Source organism: Protopterus annectens, chromosome 8.part0 (genome assembly GCF_019279795.1).
Source record: "Protopterus annectens isolate FY-2018-M chromosome 8.part0, PAN1.0, whole genome shotgun sequence".
Taxonomy (NCBI): domain Eukaryota; kingdom Metazoa; phylum Chordata; order Ceratodontiformes; family Protopteridae; genus Protopterus; species Protopterus annectens.
The window spans coordinates 1314925224-1314947799 of NC_056741.1; the positions used below are offsets into that span (position 1 = coordinate 1314925224).

Below are 22576 nucleotides of genomic sequence, written 5' to 3' on the forward strand. Positions count from 1 at the left end.
GAAACTGCATTTGGATTAATTAATATAATCATATATATGTGTATACGTGGCAATCAGTAAATATATTTGAGTATACTTCTTTTATTAGGTTAAGAAGACTATGTTAAGTTATGCTTTGTTTCGAAGAAAGTTAAACACAATCAAGTTTAACTGTTTACTGTTATAAAAACATACATATAACTAAACAGTGACAGCAATAGTCATATATTATGAAATATATGATCATACAACCCAGTCTGTGTCTGAAATGGGCCTACTGGTTTAAGTTACCTACTGGAAATTACAAAAAAAGAATCCGATGTTTACCTTTGATCTTTATTGAGGTTTCCAGTATGGTCTTCCTCTCTCTTGCTTTTCCTGTGAGTATGTGTTGCAAGGGTCATATCATATTGTTCCACTTGCACTCTTTATTTGTACTATATACAGTATGTATCGCCAAATGATATAACTGGCAAATAGCTAACAACCATAGCTGTAAGTATTAACAATTGAAAAGACTGTAGACTCTTGAGAATAAAGAAAATGCAGTTCTAACTTAACCATCACTGAGTTTAAATAACAGTTTTGACTTACAAGCACTGGAAAACTCTTAGATTCAGAAAGTGTGGCATTCTCCTCATATATCTTACTTCATTCTATACCTGTGATAAGCTTCAAGAATAACTTTTAAAAAGCAAGTAATGGAGACTTCTGAGACATCCCACAGTTAATGACTGCTAATTAAATAGGCCTTTAATCGTGAAACATCAACCTTCCCAAAGTTAAACTCATCTTCTAAAATTGTCAGCAATACAAGTAATCCACCCAGGGAGACCTGTAGGGTACAAATCTAGCTGCTGTTCTTACATTTCCAATGTCTCAATAGTACAGTGCAGTGTGCTGTATAAGGATCCTAATTAGCACTGACTACATACATTTCTAAGTAGCTCCAATAACCTTGCTGCACTGAGCTACTAACAGACCAGTCCATGAGTCAGAAAAGGCTTGCATAGAAAGCAAAACCCCTTCCCACCTGTGCAATGCTATACAATAAGTTCATTACAATTCTTAGCCATTTTAAAGAACAGAAATGGAAAAGAAAACCTAAAAAAATAAATAAAGTGCTTCAAGGAGAGGAAAACTATAATGCACTAAAATGGTATTCAAAGAAAGCAAGTTTCCAGTAATATAGAAAATAAGTATTGCCATAAATAGAAATAATTTGTGAAGCTGTTCTTACAGTAGTTTCAATTTCTGAATAAACTACTGATTGGTATGCATATTGCAGACAAATACAAATACACAGCCTAAAACAGGAGCTATGACTAATTTGAAAATATAAAACTATTCTCCGTTGTTTTTTCTTCTCTTAACCCTATCCATACCTTTCAAAAACCTCATATTCATATTTCCGTTTATCTACCTTGCCCATGTTATTCTACAAATTTCTATGTTTTGTGATAGACATGAACTAGAGACTCTGGAGTCAGCTCCATGGCACAGAGGTAAGAAGCCCAGCCTATGACCAAAGCAGCCAGAGTTTGATTAGCAGTTCAGAAAGTGGAGAAGCCAGTGAAGGGAGGAAGAAAAACTAAAGACCTAGGCCCTGACACCTCTCTGTATGAGGTGTAGGACAGGACTGTTGTGTTTTGGGGAAGTGTGCTACCATGTTGCCAGTATTCAGGAGAAAATACATCATCTTGGGAAGGAGCAGGGTCATAGTAATATATCATGTGATCATGGCCTTGTAGTGACCCACTACATGTTCCGTGAAGGTAAGAACTTCAGATAGGCACATCACCATGTTGCTTGGGAAGTTCACCTATCTGGTCAATTGTCTCAACAGTGAGCTTGGAACTGGAATAGGGGTATAGGGCCTAATCTCTTCCTCTGCAGAGTAATGGTCTCTATCCAGTCAACCTAAACCTTGCCCCAGGCAGGAAATGAATAGGCCAACTGGATGGCTGATCTCACCCTTGCCCCAGGAAGGAAATGAATAGGCCAACAGGATGACTAGAGATGAAGGACCGATAATCAACACAGGGAAGCAAAAAGACAAAAAAAAATCTAGAGGCCTAAGATTAGGACAGTCTTCATAACCTCATAAAAATAAATGACTGCTCAATAAAACTGCCTGCTGGTATGCTGAGTTCTGAGAAAAATGTAAACAGTGTCCTAGAGGTTTGAAGAGCTTGGTATGTAGTTATTTTGTAGGCAAGATGTATAGAGGCTAAACTTAAGAATAAATGCATGAATGATAAATAGAACACTTGTACTTTCCCAAAGATGATTTAGTTAATGATTCCATGTTGCTTAGGAGGCTTTAACAGTGATTGATTCAGAGTATGTTTTTAATCTCATTTACATTGGAAGGTGGAACTCTTGAATTCATAAGTTTTTTTTGAATGGTAGTGTTCTGATGAAGTCTCATATATTTGAATGAGACGAAAGCACTTAACCTTGAATTTTTGGTAATAAATCTTTTGTGATGTACATCAATGGGAATAGAGGTTGAGGACTGATGGATGTACATCACAATGTGTTTCATTCTTTTTTTTTGTTTTTAATGGTATGCTTACCTTTATATGTTGGTTGAGTTCAGTTCGTTATTCTATTTTGTTTGAACTATTAAGTAGCTATGTTAAGCATTTCATTAAGACCAAAAACAGAAGATATGATGCAGTCTCACAGAAATCAGTCGTACAGCACAAAGCGATAAAATCCTGACTGTGACTCAGCTAACACAAGTTCAACTGGAGATGTCATAGGGAGGAAAAATCATGTCTGGTTCCCGTCTCCTCGTAACGAGATGCTCTAGTATATATATGATTGCTTCTTTGGTGTATACTAGAAAACAGTTGGAGAACCTGTCTGGGCTCCTATCCCAGCAGAAGAAAACAGTACTAGTAAACAAGGTCATGTATTAAGTTTACTTTATCAGAATGTTAGAAGTGTGAGGAATAAAACTGACACACTTTCTCATACCTAGTGTCGTGAATTGGAAGAAATGTTTTGCAGTACACTACTGTATTTTTCATATAAAAAATGCATAATTTATGACCCCCCCATGACTTCTGTCCATACAAGTACTTGTCTCTCAGACACAACTTCTCCTGTTACCACTTTCCCTTAAAATTGTATATTTCCCTTTCTTTTAGCTCTAGAATGTGGATAACTCTCCTTGCGGTGCTTGCTGGTATCCCCCTTAACACAGTTATGTCCACATACAGAAATTTAAGGAAGCTAATGAAGTGTCTCTTATTGTTACAAACAGTGTTAATGAAAACAAGATGGTAGGAAGGAAAACTAGAGTTTTATTGAAAAATTAGACCCATCAGCTGTACTATAACTTCTGAAGAATTTGGAGCAGTTGGAAAGATTTAAAAATTGCATGTGCCTAAGTCTGTTCCAGAAGGTGTTACACATACTTGTTTTAATCAGCTGATTTGTAGTAATGCTCTCAGTGGTAAATGTAGTCTTGTGTAAAGACTTGCTGGGCACTTGACCTTACATTATCAAAACTATAAAATATCTGTTAAGGTTCAGCCATGTACTGCATTAGGCCTTTTGACAACAGTGTTTGCTTTTATATTCTGTACTAGGATAGAGAATTTATTATGACCATTTCATAACATGTTTATAATTTAGGTATTTATTTGTATATGTAATGATGACTGATGTCACTTGTTCAGTTAATTAGTAAAATGAGCTTAGTTTACAACGATTTGCTTACTGAGAGGTAAAAAAGGAAGGTTACTTATATTCACCATTTAGATCTATCCAATTAAAATTCTGAATGCCCATGTGCTTGGGATAATACCCTGCCTGATTATGCTCAAGGTCCCAGTGTATGTCTTTTACACCGACTGTCACTGGCTTTATTTTTTTCTTGCCATTCACATTGTCCAGATTTCATCCTTGTATTTTTATGTCATTTCAAAAAAAAAAACATGCACAAGGCATATATCCCTCAGTCCTGCTGATAACTGCTTGATCAGCAGATAGCAAAGCAAGGCCATTCTCACTGCTTCTCTTACTTACCTTGAACATTGGTATGATTTTCCCCAGTGGTACTGGCACCACTGAAGTTTAAATTTGCCACTTTTGCCAGTTAGTGTTGCAGGTGTTCATTGGTGCTCACTGCCTTGCAGTCATGGGATGGACATAAGTCCCTGAGAGCACATTGATCAAGGAAACATTTACAGGTCATCAGTTCAAGCACACATTGGCAGACAGACAGAAACTAAGGTATCAGGAGACTATGTCCAAGCTCTTTAGGCCTAGATGTGCTTCTGACTCAGTTAACCTTTTGTTGACCACTATTCTAAATCACTTCTATGTGCAATGAGAGATCAGTCTTTGGATCTGTATATTATACAGTAGAAGGTGGTCTGCCCCTTGTCTCCTTTTCTGGGGAAAAGTCAGAAGTAAATTTAGCTATCTCAACCACAATACCACTCTTTGACATCTGGAATCTTAGTGGTGTTCTTTGAAGTTAAGTACTCTGATCTTTTCTCTTAAAGATGCTTTTGACATACTCATTAGTTAAGATTGAAGAATCTCTTTTCATAATGTGTACAATTAGACCTAAACAAATACTAGATTTTTTGAACTTCTAAACATGATGGAAAATGACTGAGTGCGTAACAGAGAAAACTTTGCAGCAGACTGCTAGAAATGTTAGCTCAAGCACATCAATTCCCAAATCTAATACTGGCTTCTTCAATCCCATAGACACAGATAACTCTACCCATTCTAGAACCATCAGTAAAAGAGATTCAAAACCAAAAACCAAGAAGCCAGTGGAAAAATTAGAAATGGTGCCATAATTTTTGATAATAGACAGCAAAGGAAATTCTATTATCAAACATTACATAAGAATGGAACAATAGAAATCTAAAACTTTAAGAGATGCCAGTATTGGAGATGAAGGTGAATTGACAGAGAACCATGAAATAAGAATCGGTACAAGACAGAAGTCTACACAGTGACTTACAAGAATTGTTAGCACAGAAACAGAGAAAAAAACAGAGGAGGAAGAATGCATAATTCCAACATTATTTCTGCTGGTGTCAAATAGACAGTTCAGTTAAAGGAAAAATCTCAGTAGCAATTATCTGTAAGGCCAAGAGAAGTAAGACTGATGTTAATTTTTTTGGTTTTTTAGATGCTCTTTGTAGTAGGAGGACAGTTTATAGAAGGAAAAAAGTGGCAAAGTGGTATCAACTCCAAATAGGATGACAGGATGGCAGCCTAGAAGAAAAGAGAGCTATCAGGTGGTCTGTAATGATAGCAAAGCCAGTAAGACTATGAGGAATATTGGCCAAAGTAGTCAGTTTTGAGGAATGAAGGATGGATCGATTTAAACATTCATAAATTAGGAGTGCTGGAGAGTTGTGACGGATGGACTTTTAAAAGAAGGAGAGTTAGACACAGATAACATGGAGGTGGTATTAATTCAATATGAATGACAGTGTGATGAGGAATGGAGTTGGGGCAATCAGAATATGAAGGGCAGGTTTGGTATGTAATAAATTAATTATATTATGCTGTACATTTTGGGAACTCCTATTGTGACTGCCAGCACATATAATCATTCATGATTCTGTACTGTATCTCAGCTTTGACCTGTCCATCCAGCCTGCAGTGTAGACTTGATCTCACTAGTAACTCCTTCCTTCATCTCAAACCACTGCACTAGCTTTGCTGTCCACTACTGATCAATTGTTGCATCTAATCCGTAATCCGCCAAGGATGTAGATGTAACCAATTGAAAGGACCAGCCATTATGCTGCTCTTTATGGTGTCCTGCTGCCTACTTGCTTTTCTCCTCCAGTCGACACACTCTACTTCTGATATGTTTTCCAGTGTCCTACCTGTCTTATTATCTGACACACCACTTACATGCTGCTTAATTTCCCCACTGTCATTTTGGAGCTATAATGTGAAATGCCTTGCTGAAATCCAGATGTAGCATATCCACAGGGTTTGCTTTATCTGTCTTATTGATAACCAAATAATAAAAGTTGGTTAGATTTGAGTGTCAGGATCTCTGATGCTTTAAGTTATGTTGTCTGTATGGTTTAAGACAAATAACATTAGGAATTCTGTCAGCCTGCCCAGCAGAATCATTTTTGTCACCTTTCCTTAGAAGGAAGTGAGACAGATAGGTTATTAACGGCCTGGCGTCTATCTAGTACCACTGAAGGGAATCAGTGGTGCCATTCGGTATCCTGGCACTGCCGTTCAAGTTTCTTTGAAAAGAATATAAAGCCCTGCTTCTGGTATACAAAACCACCAATGCTACCATATATAACGCTCTGGGAAACAGACTGCCTAGATACTTAGATTTTCAAAGACCAATGAAATCCTTCTCTAGTCCTTCTATAATCACTTATGCATTTGACATTTTTTCTGCATGAATATCACACTATCTTCCCTTTTTGGCATGTTATCTCATCACTCATTACTATAAGGAGTTAAAGAATACACCACCAGGAAACAGTTGATTGGAACCTATACAATCTTTTAATTTACATAGAATCATTGTTGAATTTTTCCCATGTTTGTTTACAGTTGTGAAATCAGCTGTAGAGGTTCTGGGACTTGCAGTAACAGATGTCAGATTTAAAGTTAAGCAACATTGGTTTAATACAGTCTGCTAATCTTCTGCCAAGTGTTCTTGGATGTCTGTATTAATAGTATGCATATTAGAATCAGACTCATTTATTTTTACACTGATTGTTCCCACTGAAATCACTTAAATGCAGGTCAGGAACAGTACTTCAAAGGAATGGATATCAGCTCCTTGCAAGCAGGCTCACCGACACGCCAATGGTTCTGTGCAGAAATAAAACCGATTAGATTTTCTGTGATCATACGGTTGTTCAGAAAGATGCAGTTCTGTTTGAATCTTCTGTTCATTGAAGGCTGCTGCTACAATCCCTTTATGTTTATCTTAAAAGCAGTTGTATTCTTAATTGCTCTGTTCCTCTGTTTTGGGAGTTTGATAAATAGGGCAGCTGATTACTCAATGCATACAGCATATCAGGATGTATGATTGGCTTAAAGCAAGTCAACAAATCAGACAAGAATTTTACATTGATAAACAGCACCATAACTACTGCTGTGGAAGAACAAACAGTTATTGAATGCTACAGTGCAATCCGATGTGCTACAGTGCATCACTTTATCCCATTTAAAATTGTAGTTAGACCCCCCCCCCCCCCCCCCCTAATTTAAGGCTGCAGTCTCATATTCACTGTTCTGGTAGAAAGAACACAGATTAACATGGGTAAAAAGTGGGCAGCCTTTTCCATCAAGCACTGTGCTTTGTCAGATTAATTTCAGAAGTACATCCACACTCCTGAAACATCAAGAGTAGAAAAAAAGTTTGCTGTCATGCACTGCTGCTGGGCTGCCGTGCAGCTTACACCAGGGGCTGTCAGTGTAACAGCTGCAACATGTGGAGTTTTACATTTTGATGCTGATGAACCTCTACCAAAGGAAAAATGTCTGAAAATATATTTTATATTAGAATCACTTCATGACAAAATGGATGTGCATAAAGAAAACCACCCTTTTAGCCTCAGGAAGTCAGATGGTCTCAAGAATATCATTTTTCTTGGGAAACCAAGTTGGAGGTCATACAACCTTCAGAATATGTTATCATCATTAACCCTGTTACTTTACTTTTCAGCTTGCTTAACCTCCTTTCTCACCATGCATGAAGTAAAACATTAAACGGAGAAAGGGCAAAGTGAAGCAAGTGGACAGCAGGGCTGACACTGTACAGGTACCCTTTTCCAAGGTCTGCTGTCCTTTTCAGGCACTGTGTGAACATATAATTCACAGCAACGTAAGGTGGCTCTGATTACAACAAATATTACTAAATATCTCTCAGCATAAAATGTCAGAAGTCCTCCAAGATACACAGAAAACATGTTATTGTGACCCCATAATGCTGAAGTTCCTTCTGCAAACTGTTTCTCATTATAGTAACTCATGTAGTGCAGAATTATAAGTGTGAATTTATGCAGTTCACTGCCTCCACCCCTCCCCCAAAGAGTCTAGAATATATTCACTGCCTTTGGCTGTTACTAACCTTTATGGACCTAGCCTTTATAAGGGAGCAGTAAACGGGTTTATTGCTTGCTCTCTGTCTCTTCTCCTGGAAAATGTCAAATTAACTGCTGGAGGCCCATAACAGCTTATTACACAGAACAAGATGGCTGGCTAGATTTAACAGGGGCATACATAACCATTTTGCAGAGATCAGCTGCAAAAGTCCATTTCAGGAAACGAGTTACATTCTGTTTCTGTTTCAGAATGTAATATTTCTGTAATACATAATCAAATATATTTGTGTTGCTAAGGATGAATATCTGATATTTGGTTTCCTCTTTTTTTTCAAATTCTGTGCCTTGGCATGTGTGTGCGTGTGTGAGTGCATGTATAATCCAAGGAAAGATGGAAAGCAGCATTTTAAAAAAATATTCTTCATGCTCATAAATGTAAATGAAAAAATATAGACTGCTTGGATTTTAAAGCAAACAAAAGATTACCTTTAGGATTTTCCCCAATGGGCTACAATCAAACAAAAGACCAGCCTGTATGCCTGGCTGCTCAGGCCCCATTTTCTGTTCATGAATGGCCCAGACTGGGCTTTCATATACCACACTTTCAGGGTCTTCGGGTAAGCTCCTGCTTACTTTGTGCTGATCCTCCAAATGAAGAACTAACTTAATTCCTAAATGCCTTTGTGCACCCCGTTTATACATCAATAATGAACAAATAACACCTTCTTACTATCTACTAAGTATAAAGTTCCTAACTAGCATTCTGTGGGGACACTCCATATATAAACATCTTTACATCTTTTTAAGGCACAGACACACAATGTACATCACCCCTACCGCCCTTACAGCACAAAATCATTAGTTTTGGCATCGTAACCTAGGGTTGCAGAACCAAAAACACATGAGAATTTTTTGGGCAAGGCAGTGTATTGCCATCAGTGTACCTACTCAGCCGTCGCAGAAAGGAATTGTCAGTTACCAAGCTAAAGTCACAGATAATGCTTCGGGAAATAGAAAACCCACAAGATTGCATTACAATGGGTTCTTCAAAGTCTTGGGTTACCACTGCCCCAAACCTGTTTCTGATGCAATCAGTATATAAGGTATATTATTTACTAAAATCAGGAGTAATTAACATAGGTTAAGAGAATAAGATCCTTTTTAGTTTATTAAATTCTTTGTCTGTCTCAAGAGACCATTGCACCTTGAAAGGAACTTTCCCTTTTGTGAGGTCTGTCAAATGGCAGGCAATAGTCAGTAGTCACAAAATTATGCAGACTTTGTTTAAAATAAAGTTACTCCAAGAAAGCACTTCACCAGTTATTAGTGGAGGTTACAGGTCAGTTATTTAATGACTTTATTTTTTCGAATAGTAGTCTTACCTCCTATAAAATGTCCCATATGCTTGGCTTTTACAAGGCCCAGTTTACTTTTCCTTGCATTCCTAGTAAGGCCTCTCTGTCTTATAGATTCTGGCACAGCCTGCACATTTGGAAAAGGAGATTCCCAGTCCTTGGAATTAATGACCATATTATCCAGGTATCCAGTGTGTTAGAAGTGGAGCTTCAATATTTTTGTCAATCAGTCTTTGAAAAATGCATGGCCTCCATGTAGTCCGTGTAGGCAACATTGTGTACTTAAACAGAATTACCCAGGGTAACAAAACTGCTTTTTCTTTGGCAGAGGTGGTAAGTGGTATCTACCAATACTCTTTTTTCAAGTCTAGTGTTGTTAACTGTCTAACCTTGCTAGATTTTTAGTCACCTCATCAATCCTGGGCATGGGATAGTTATCAAGCATTAAAATATTACTGAGTTTCACTAAGTTGTTGTAGAATCTCATAAGTCCATTAGGCATAGAAACTAGCAGTATTTAGCCGTTACTTCTAATTTCTTATCTTGTTTTCTTGCAGCTAGCACCTTGTGTCAGGCCCTGAAGTTGCATCCTAACCCTTTAGCTCTTCAAGTGAAGAGCAAAAGAAAAAAGGGACCTCTGCATACAAGGCTGCTTCGTGCAGTATACACCCCCCCTGTTCCTCAAGTGAATTGGATGTCCAAATACAAGTGCCTCCCATGACCCAAGAGCCAATTGTGTCCTGTTTCTGCACCCCCCCTGACCTTTCTCCTTCCTCACATTTTAGTTAAAAAAAAAGCAAACTGCTTGCTGCAAATATAGTCACAAATAATGCTACCATGCTCAGGATTATTTTTATTTTTTTTTTTACTTTTAGTTATAGTTGCTACAGTTTATTCTTTGCACAGAGCACTACAGCACCAGGATTTAGTTTAAAAAAAGGAAATGTTTTAAGTTCTTGGAAACTGCAAGCAGTTGTCATACTCTGCATGGAGCACTGCATCACTCAGGATTTAGTTTAATTTTAGTTAAATAAAAAAAAAAACAGTTTAGATCACAAAGGGCTCAGGTTTGAATGCAAATGCAATACCGGATTTAAATGCCAGTATGCATTCAGGAGCAGTCGAGATCATGTGACTAAACACTCACATTTTGCACTGGGGGCAGTCGAATGAAACCAGGATTGGCAACTGCATAGTTCCAAACACCAAGAACCAAAGACTTATGCAGTTAAAAACAGTCACCAGTGATAGGATGTGGTTTTGGCTGTATCTCTGGTGACTGTTTTCAGTAGGAAGTTTCACCTTGCCCTAACTATGCTTCTGCTCACAAGTCCTTATTATAACCTTTACTCCAGGTGTTGGCTCTGTACTACAAGTAGTTTAGCTCTTCTATGCATTTTTGAGAATATTTCTGTATTTTTGTAACTAAAAAATCTCCCACTTCTTACTCGTGTTTTTGAGAAGGATTTATTTAGTTGTAATCAAGGTAGATATTTTCTGGTCTCTCTTTAATTAGAATTAATGTTATATATTTGCTATATCTTTATCTTATCTGGCTGGCTGTCCATATAGTTCACGGCATTTATTCTTTCAGTTACCTCAAATAGTCCAGTCCATTTGGTCAGACATCTGTTTTCCATGGAGGGACTAAAATTAATACCAGACATCCTGGGTTAAATTCTGTAAGTCAGGTGTTTTTAATAGAAACTTATTGTTACATTCCTGGACTGTCTGCAAATACTGTGTTATGGGCATAACCAGAATTAATCTAACCTGAAGATTATGTACTATTTTATGGCACTTTTAAATAGTGTATTCTCTCTTTTCATGTTTTTAGCAAGGTCTGGCAGTCCTCTGAGATGTCTACATTTCAGAAATTCAGATGTTATCAAACCCAGTTGAAGCTTGTGGCATCTCTCAGTTTGCAAATTATCAGTACAGCAACAACGGGTTCCAGTTCATACCATCTGTGTCAATTACTTTCCTTAGCATGGACTTCAGTGTCTAACAGAATTGTCTACTCATCTATCAGTCTGTGGGTGGTAGTCTTCTTTATTTCAATAAAATTATTGCAGAATCATTGACATAAAGTCTGTACCTTGGTCAGTGTCTCTATATGCTTACCTTTGCTGAGAAATAGCCTCTGTTCTTTAGCAGCAGCCTTGTCATTAGCTCTGTGTAATAGCTCTTCTGGAAACTTTGTATAATAGTCCACTATTACTGCAATGTACTTATATCAATTGCTAGGTTCAGGAGTGCAGAGAGCAGTTTTTATTTTGTAATCAATCCTAATGTTTCCTCACTACCAACTATCATTTCAATATTTAGATCCACCCACAAAATGTTACCCCTATACATACAAGCAAGGGATACATTATTTTCAGCTGGTGCCACTTATAACCTTAAAATGGGGTGTGTACTTGTCATATAAGTGTGGTTATATAGCTCCCTATTTTGAACATTGTATATGACAATTCCAAACATTCTGTACTCTTTGAGTAATAAACATTCAAAGTGGTACATGGAAAATGTAGTAATTTTTGATATACTGTGTATGCCTGGCTACTTCTTGGGCTATATTTTACTAATGGAATCACAATGTCCACAGTGCTAATCTCAAATTGAAATTCTGTGATAGGCACTGACATCTGTGACCTTTATGAACTTTCAAATACAAGATTCAGTGCAGTTTTCTAGTATTCTGGACAAGCAGTAGAGAAGTTTTATATTCTTTTACGTATGCCTGATTAGTAAATTCTGGTCAGTACTATTGCTTTGGTTCTATCTATCTGCATGTGGCCTACTAATGTGTCACTGTGAGCTAGCTTCATTATTAGTGCCCTGCAAGATTTTGGAAATAATAACTGATGTAAAATTTCTTCCTTAGCTTTACTTTCACTCTATAAAAGGCCATCATTAAGCTGAAAATAGTGAAAAGAATTATTGGAGACATTTTGTTCACTATCTTCAAATACAACCTTGGTTATATTGTCTCTTGCCCTACTTAAATTGTCATCTTTCCATTGTGCTCCTTCAAAATGTATGTGGTTCCCTTATAAGTCTACTAACACATGGTTACTTTCATCCATTTCTTGGTTTGAGGTGGAAGGTCTAGCTTCTTCCCCCAGAAGCTCTGCACCACAGCTTCTTGTGTGTGTTCCCCTGCAAAGGGTTAAGTCTAACAGCTTGCTACAAATGCATCAGTTGCTAAAAAAGTTCTTCATTTTAAAATGTAGTAAACTGATTGTTACATTTGTACCCAATGATTGCTATAGTTTATGCCTGCATGGAATGCTACAGCACTCCGGTTTTATTTAGTAAAAAAAAAAAAAAAGAGATTTTTTTTTTACTTTTAAACTATAGGAAACTGTACTGAAATGTCCACTTACAAGCATCTCTTAGAGGTGTACTTACACCTTTACTTCACACATCACAATGTACATATCTGTCTATATCTATATGTGTGTTCTTGTGTATGTATAAAAAACAAGGACTCGTGTCAGTAAAAGTAAGGCCCCCTGTCTTCACTTATTCTTCTAGTCTTCAGTTAAGTAAAAGCAAAAGTAAGACTCCCTGTCTTTATTTATTTTTTTCCAGTCTTCAGTTACATAACATTCTACCTATTGACTGGCAAATATCTGTAAATGTTTTCAGACCTCTGTTAACATTACAAGTGTTTAAATAATAACCTGGTTTAGTAGTACAAACTGATTGTTTTTGGTGCACACTCAGTCTGTTCTGGTCTGGCCTGGTTGTGGCGCTGCCCGCTCCATTCATTCTCGCTGCTCTCTGGCTCACTCCACTCCCCTACCCTACCTGCAGTTCCCACCCACCCCCGCATACTCTACATTTCTACTCTATCCATCTGAATAAGTCCAACCCACTCCCTCTTTTCAGCCAATAAAAACAGTTTCTCCACACACTTCTTTCCTCCTGCCTATTTACTACACTGACCCAGCTCCACTTCTGTTTAGCTAATCCAGTCTCTCTCACTCCCCTATTTACTGGCACACACACCCATACAAAACAGTCCCCCTCTCACCCTGTCCACACAGCCCACCCCATATTCTTCCTACACCATCCTATAGACAAACTTACCACACCCACACTCTCATTTATTGTGTGCAATTTCTCTTTACAACTCTTTCTCTACCTCACTCAAAAATCTCTACATCGTGCTCCAGCTCTACCTTTCAATTCCCCTACTCTTCTCTCTCATTCATAACCTCATATCACACTAAACTATTCTACCTAACACCATCTCCTACACATCCATCCTCTTACTAATAAAGACCCTCCCCTGTCATCCTCAGTCTCAGTGTCTCTGTATAGTATCTCCCCCACACAGCTCCCTAAAATCAAAATTTTACCACAGGCATCCATCACCCCTAAACCTAAGCAAAAGATATTCACACTTCAGTACTACCTATCACAACCAACTCTAATAGCCCAATCTATTCTGCTAGGTGGGGACATCCACCCAAATCCTGGCCCCTCAACCTCTCCTCTTTACCCTACCCCCCCTCCTCTCCAGCTCATCTCTCCACCCACCTCTCACCTACCTTCAACCCTTGCCCTCTACAATACTGAAGTCTTATCCTTCTACTCTATGAATTTACAAAGTCTGCTCAATAAAACTACTGAATTCCATTCATGGATATCTCAATACTCCCTTCATATCTTAGCATTATCTGAAACTTGGCTTAAGCCTCTTATCTCCAACAGAGAAATCCTACCACCATTGCAGCATCTACTGGAAAGATCAATTCACAAAAAAAGGAGGTGGAGTTGCAATTCTCTACTCCAAGCAATTTGCTTTCTCCCTCCAACCAGCATCTCCCCCAAACTTCCACCAAGCAGAGATACTATTTTTCAACTGTCACATAAACCCCCATAAAAAGATTGCTATAATAGCCATTTATATTCCATCTGGTAATAACATCCCAGTTCTTGAACACATATTATCTTGGATCCCATACAATATACCACATGAAACAGTCATCCTTAGTGACGTAAGCATAGATTGGAGAAAACTATGTACCGATTCCCCAGACCATAGCATTAACCTGCATGGTTTTACTCAACTAATTACAAAAAACACTCACATGAATAAAAACACCAATACTGGCTCCATACTAGACTGGATCCTTACCTCCGATCCAGACTTCTACCATATTGCTACCACCCTTCCAGACTCCATAAGTTACTACCTCCCCATTCACAATGAAAGACACACCCTCTAACTCCCCTAAACCATTTATTCAAAGACTGCTGCAAACTTTCTAGCTTTAATGCTGAAAGATTTAATAACAGACTCACATTAATAAACTGGTCCTTCCTCCAACACCTTCCCCTTAATGATGCAGTATTAGAATTTAACCAAATTTTCCTTAGAATCCTGGACTCCGTAGCACCCCTCAGAAAAATTAGTATAAAAACTAAACATGCCGCCTGGCATACAAAAGACACTAAATCCCTGATGCAAAAAAGAGATAGTATCTGGAAACAATGACTAAAAAAAAATCCTGTCTGCTGCTCCAACAATACAAAGAACTAAGGAACCTCACCAAGAAACAAATTAATAGAGATAAGAAAAATGTTAACTATGAGGCTCAAATGACCCACCACTGTAACCCTAAAAATTTCTGGCACAACATTAATAAAACCTGCCACACTGGCAGTCTTACAACGCACAATCCCTACCCAAATAGCTCTCCACAAGAAACTGCAATATTACTAAATACTTATTTCATTGAATCCATCCAAAACTAACCCACAGTCACCATAACAATAATCCCACCCCCTTCTTCCTATACTACTAATACCCCCTTTCTCATTTGAACCAGTCCCTACCGCTTATATAAAATCTCTTCTACTTAAGCTCAAGCCATGTTCCCCCTCTACTGATAACCTACCTCCCTTTTTCTTAAGCTCATAGCTGACTCTATTTTCTACGCTATCTCAATACTAGTAAACAAGTGCAAGAAACAAAAAACCAACAAGGACCAAGACAGCTAAAACCATAAATTTAATTGCAGAGCATAAAAGATAAGCGCTTTTGGACAATTCCTTCATCAGATCAAATAACAAAGTATGTTTAACTGTTTAAGTAACACTTGACTAATCAGACTCAAAGCTGCACCACACCTCTTTCAGCTTTGAGTCTGTGATTGGTCAAGTGTTACTAAAACAGTTAAACATACTTTGTTATTTGATCTGATGAAGGAATTGTCCGAAAGCCCTTATCGTTTATGCTTTATAATTAAATTTATGGTTTTAGCTGTTTTGGTCCTTGTTGCTTTTTTGATGCTTACATTTGTGATTTGCTTGAACCAAGGTGGACTTTTATCCTTTGTTTGCTGGGTTTTCTCCACTTAATACTAGTAAACAGGTCAATCTGAGAATCAACTCTTCCTGATATCTGGAACTTTCTACACTATCTTCTTTCATAAAGGGGGCAACTCCACTGATCCCTCTAATTTCAGACCCATAGCTATATTTCACCACTTTCAAAAATCCTTGAAAATGCATTCACAAACAGCTTCTCTAATACCTTATCCAGAAAACCTTCTCACTCCCTCTCAACATGGCTTTAGGTCAAATTACAGTACTGCTACAGCTCTTCCTTCTTTCACACATTCCATGGCAGAGGCTAGAGACAATAACCTACTAGATTCCTGTCTTTTCCTGGATTTCTCAAAAGCATTTGATACTGTATTTCATGAACTTTCCTCACTTCCCTCACTATCACTCTTCAAAAACAAATTGAAACTGTTCCTCAGAACACACTGGTTATGCCTGTGTACTAAACCTGACTAGTCATGTGTCTCCTCTTACTTGGCTCTACCTACCCTTTCTACTCATAAACTGTTATTCCTTCCTTATTGAACACAATGACTATCTCCCTATAGAATATTATATATTGTACCAGTATTCTATATTATGCCTGCATTCTGTACTGCTAGGCTGTTGTCCTCACTGAATTTTCTGTGTTAACCTGTAATATGCATTGTAAATATGTTTCTTGTTTACTGCTGCTTATTTGTTATGTGTTGTCTTCATTGTTCTGTCTTGGAGCTTATCTCCCCGGGACTCTACTGAAAATGGACATGTATCCAGTTAGACTAGCCCGGTCAACAAATGTAAAATAAAAAATTAAAATAATAAACTACTTACCAAACTATCTGATTTCAACCTCTTCTACTTCACTTTACTCTGGTTTTCCAATTATTTTTCCAGCAGGTTACAGTCAATCAGATAGAAATCCTACTGCTCTCTTTTGTTACCTATCCAGACAGATGTCCCAAAAGGCTTTATTCTAGGGCCCCCTTCTCTTCAACATCTTTACTAACAACCTGCACTCGTCCTGTGGCACCTTCTCCCTTATACTATATGATGACAACTTGACTCTTATCTCCTTCTCTAACATCACTAACCTGTAGTTTGTTACTCAAAACTCATTTCTTACCATTAAAAAATGTTTAACTGACAACCAACTCATCCCAAACAGTAAAAAAACACAAACTCCTCCTTTTCATGCCTAACTTTCTCTCCCATCACAAAACAACTTTCACCATCACATGTCTTGACAACACCATTATCAAAGCTGAGTCACACACTAAGCTTTTAGGAATCACAATTAATGACCAACTAAAATTTGACCTCCATATTCAAAAATGCATAAAAAAGACACACCAAAAAACTAGGACTACTATACTGAAACAGAAAATTCTTGTCGTCTGACTCCAAACACATTCTGGCACAGGTCTTTCTCCTTCCCTGTCTTCTCTACGCCTCTCCTATTCTTACACATCTACAATCCACCTTAATCACAAAGTTTGAACAAATATATAAAAAAATAGCCAGACTCACAAGCAGCCAGTCTAACAAAACTCACCACAGTGTTGCCCTTAGATGACTCCAAAGACTTGAATTTCCCCAATTACTACTGCTATCCCAGTTACAATTCACTCACTCCTTAATTAATAAACTTTCAGCCTCTCTTTCCCTCGCCTCACTAGTATCCCTCTATAGTCCTGTTCACTCTCTCTGTAGCTCCAATCAACTTCTTCTTGACATCTACAAACCTAACAAAAACATAAGTAAATTACTATACAAAAGCACTCTTGCCCAAGCCTGGACCAAACTCCCCTCTAACATTTGTACTTTTAAACATACAAACAGTTTCAAACAAGAACTAAAACACTTTCTGGGAAAATCTCACTTCTATCCATGCCAGGAACCAACCTAATCCCCCTCCTCCCCATATGCCAGGATCCAACCTAATTCCCCCCTTTTATCTCTTTTTATACTATGTCTTCATTTTGCCAAGCATTGAAGCATTGTAGATGAAAAAACACCTCTTGTGGGCCAATGAGAAGCTGTCACCAGCTTTTTTTCTGTACACATATTTCTTGCATATATTTCTTCTGATTATAGATAGTATAATCCTTCGGTAAGACAATCACAAACTATCAGTACACTACCTTATGTACAATTTTATGTAACATGGATACTGACTGTTATGCTATAGACCTAAATATGTTATTCAAATTCAGCCTGTCTTTTGCTGTACATAACCTACATGTTTATCTCTATCTATGTTCCTAGAAGCAGTCTGTCAATCTTGTTTAAACTCTTTATGCAATTGTTTTAACATTATTGTATTATGTAAGTACATATATTCAAACTGTACTGTTTTTGTACTTGCTTTGTTTGTAATGTATTTGGAGCTTTTCTCCTCGGGTCTCCACTGAAAATGGGCCACTGGCTCAGTTGGAATAACCCGGCTAACAAATGATAAATAACTAGATATGCACACCCACAGTCAAACATGAAGAATAGTGTTTTTTTAACATAAGCCTTGCTGAATTAGAACTGTCTCCCTTTGTCCACTGTTGGTACAATTTTGGTATGACAATATTTAGGTAAGGGGCTTGGTGATAATGCTCCAGTTATAGGGGGGAAGTTGGGGAATTATCCTCATCCAAAACATTCTGATTTATTTTACTTTTTGTGATGAACTGCTACTATCAATTATTTGGCTGTATATGTTACAAAAATTAGTTAGGCAGCTCTGTTCAAACAATTTATCCAAACACATTTTAGAAAAATAATATTCTTCCAAGATATATTTTCCATTCAAAATAAGTCACATGGAGCATCATGTAGCCACAGTTAATCAAGTTAAGTAGAATTTGTTGTCCTGGTGAGCAGTATATGATGGTTGATGATGATTTAGTGTATTAGTTATAACATCAGGGGGTAAGATAACTATGTTTTAAAAGTGAGGAAGGCTAGAATAGATGAAATCCCTAGTTCAGAGTACATCTAGTATCAATAGACAGACTCTCTAGTATAGCTGGGGACAATAAGATTTGATGTGTTACTAATCGGAGGTATAATTAATTTGAAATCAGAGATCTGATCACCAGGCACATGTTCACTCTTGACAACTGAATGTTTGTACACTTATTTGCTGCATCACACCTTGTCTGAATACTTGGGGGAACGAGCAGGTAAATGGACGTTATGCATGTGCACATGTTCTTCTAGTGACTATGTAGTACAAATCAGTCATGCTACAACAGCTAACATATCTAGATGCCTTCATCACAGTATGTTATTAATATATTTAATCCACTGTTCTTGCAGAGACTTTTATGCATGTCATATTGGTAGGGCATTTAAATATGGAACTGCAAAACATTTGAGTAGTATCATATGTAAAAAATAAAATAGCACTTTGTTTATACATTTTTGACCCACATGTTGGCTATTGTATCATTTATTGGTATAGATAAAGGTGATTGTTTACATACAGGACATGTTGGCTATTGTATCATTTATTGGTATAGATAAAGGTGATTGTTTACATACAGGTAAGCCAGGGTTTAACATACACTTAAGACAGAAGATGGATGTAAATACAGAAGCTTTTTCATCACGCGGGCTAAATAACTTGAATTAAAATTACTTGTGTTCAATTTTGTATTTTTGCTTTCTATGTAAGGACGTTCTGCCCTATGTTTTTAATAAACATAAAATTAGTTGGCTTTGTGCAAATATAGGACTTGGGAATAGTGATGATAGAGATGCAATTCAGAGCACACTAGGTCAGGGAAATTAGTTCACTATGATTTTTCACTTTTGCTGGCATTAAAGCTTGATGTACACACAGTTCCTGAGTACTGGCCTTTTTAATATTTTCTGATAAAGTCTGTGTTGCCCTGATAGACATTTGGTCAGTATTCAAGAGCAGATATGCCTCTTAACACCTTTAATGGCCACTCCAAAGATTATTCAAGGACTGATAAAGGTCAGCTAGGATGATGACATCAAGGCATATTTTATTACCTTTGAAAAGTAAGCAACTGTGGATAAATGAGCTCTGAATGACTGGACCTTAACTTTGTCTTCCCAACAGACAGGAGAATCCTTCAAAAGCTTGCATGCACCCAGATGGTATACATGTTTTGAACTTAAATAAAAAAAAAAAAGACTTGCAAGGGCTGCTATGACATAACATTCAATACCACCAAAATGATAAGTGTATACATGTCTAATTTAAAACATTGTATATACTTATGGCTAAGAACCTGAAGTAAATAACTAAAGGAAAATGATAAATATATATGAGTTTTTCACAAGCAGAAAAGGCATTCCCAAGTAGTTTTCCTATACAGCCTTTTCAGAGTGACCCTAAGAGTACTGACAATTGAAAAATTGTGAGTTAATGAAGCCTAGTTTCTATGCACTTACCTGTAAACACTCAGAAAATGTCAGCGAGTGAAATAATATGTTTTACAGATGGGACACATTGTAAAAAAAACTGTTTGACTAGTAATACTGTGTTTAAGAAAATGTGATATTTCACCAAGATTTTAACAAAGAAAAATGTAGATATTGAGCTTTCAGAAGTGTAATGTATAAACAACATGGTGATCCATCCATCCATCCATACAACCCCTTTTCTCATATTCTATTTTACACATGGAGTCAGGGTCTCTCTTCCACAGTGAAAATCATCTAGAGCCAAGGTTCAAACTGGGGGGTGGCTAGACCTCGATATTGAAATTTTATTTAATGAAGCATGAGGTTTTATGTCTGTCACATGTTTAGAATATTCTGAATGTTTTATACCTATAGCTTTTTCTTCTACCAGTGGACTGATGTGATAATTGCTAGACCTGCAGGGTCAGCCTATTACTTGCGTGCTCTGACAAAGTTAACTAAACATAAACTATTGGTGGAATGGGAAGGAACTAACTGCATTGAAGGGATTATTAGATTCCTGAAGCCATGGTCCTTATGTCTGCAGGTGTAATGCATATGATAAGAGAAAGCCTAAAATTATATATGTTCATGGAGCTAAGAAACAGTACCTTATACAACATGCATTAATTCAGACATTGTTTGGTATCAGACTGCATCTTCTTATTTTAAATTTCTAGTCTAACACACGTGGTTGTAATAGGTCAAAATTTCCATCTGGTTTAAGGCACTGTGCAAACTGGTGCAGAGAGCACAGTTATATGCTCTCTACTTTGAATATACTTCAAGCAAAAAAGGGGCGGGGGGCAGCAGCAACCTGGCACAATCCTAGAGTGTGGTCTAGGTAAGAATGGGGAAGTTAACAGCAGTATGGCACACTGATAAAAATACACAATGCTGACAACTAATATATAGATATAAAAACTTGTGTGTTACCAAAAAACCCTATTGTTAAATTAGTGAAAGATGTACAGAAGCCAATAAAGAAGAATGAATGTATTATCGGAAAAGCCCGGTTTCTAAGTTAGAGAAAGAAGTAAGTGCAGAAACTGACAAGGAAGAACCCTTAAGATTCTGGCTGGATGATTTTGCTGAGACAGAAAGAGAAAAACCCATAGTGATACAGTCACATAGGGGAGAAAGGGAACATGGAAAGAGCCCTAGACTTTACTCTGTAATGTTGAAACATAGGGCTTGTCAGAATCAGGACTGTCTGCAGAAACAGACATTACAAAGTTTAACATTAAGGAACCAACAAATTTAAGAGCATAAGAAAATCACTTGTATGACTTGCCTTTTGTACATGAAGAAATAAGGCAATAAAAGCTTTTACCTGTATTTTGAGGTTAAGAATCTGTACCATTCACTTCAGGTCAGTGTAACAAAGTGTTCCTGATATGGCAGATTTGCAGATAAGCAATGTATATTGTAAGAAAGCACAATGGGAGGATAACATATTAAGAAGGTTAGAGAAAACATACTCAATAAAGGAGAGAGAGACATAGATGAGCAGAATGTCCCCATACCATAATCATATTTTGAGTAAAAAAATTATTTACTTTACATGGTGAATAAAGTTAGGAAAGAAATACTACATTAATTTTTATCTCCAGACCCTTTTAAGAATTCATGTGATAAAACAGGTACACCATCATATTTTAGGAGGATACTTAGAACCGGATAAAAACTAAAGCAAGATTTTTCTTCAGATTTTATTTGCCGAGTGTAATAAAAAAACACCATGAATTTATGTGCAACATGTCTAGAATGTCAAAAGACATCCCCCGTATTCTTTATTCAGATGTCTTTTGATATTTATGTATATTCATGTAGTCCCATTTCAGAAGGTAGCCATGCAGTTTCTAGACACATTAATAAACGTTAGTAATGGCCACCAATACATTCTTGATATTATTTGCAATGCAAAGGAATTTCTTGATACGGTACCATTGTGAAAAGCCAACATTACATCAACAATCAAAGACCTAGTGTTACTTTTCTCCAGGCTGGGGTTACTCAAACAAATAGTCACAGGCCAACGAACTCCATTTATGTCCAGGGTCATTCACCAACTTTACTTGTGTTATAATGTAAAACAGTTAAGATTTTAGTGTCCTGCCCACAAAGTGAAGGGTTAGTGGAACATTTTAATAAAACTTTAAAGTCTAGGCTAATGATGGCCAAAAATCAAGATGGTTAGAGTTGGAATCAGTAACTCCTTTTCTCCTGTTTGCTTTAAGAGCATTACCCCAAGCTTCAACAAGATTTAGCCCATTTCATTTATTATAAGGGTAAACCTCCCTGAGACTTGCTGAACATAGCTAAGAGGATGTAGGAGGAAGAGAAGATTTAATTTAAGTGTAACAGCACACACCACAAACCTGCAAGACA

At 37.2% G+C, this 22576-nt stretch overlaps 1 protein-coding gene across 1 annotated transcript in view; it reads left to right on the forward strand.

The window, feature by feature from the left end:
- CADM4 (cell adhesion molecule 4) overlaps nt 1-22576 on the forward strand; it is a 1113916-nt gene that overhangs the window by 862193 nt on the left and 229147 nt on the right. The window lies entirely within an intron of this gene.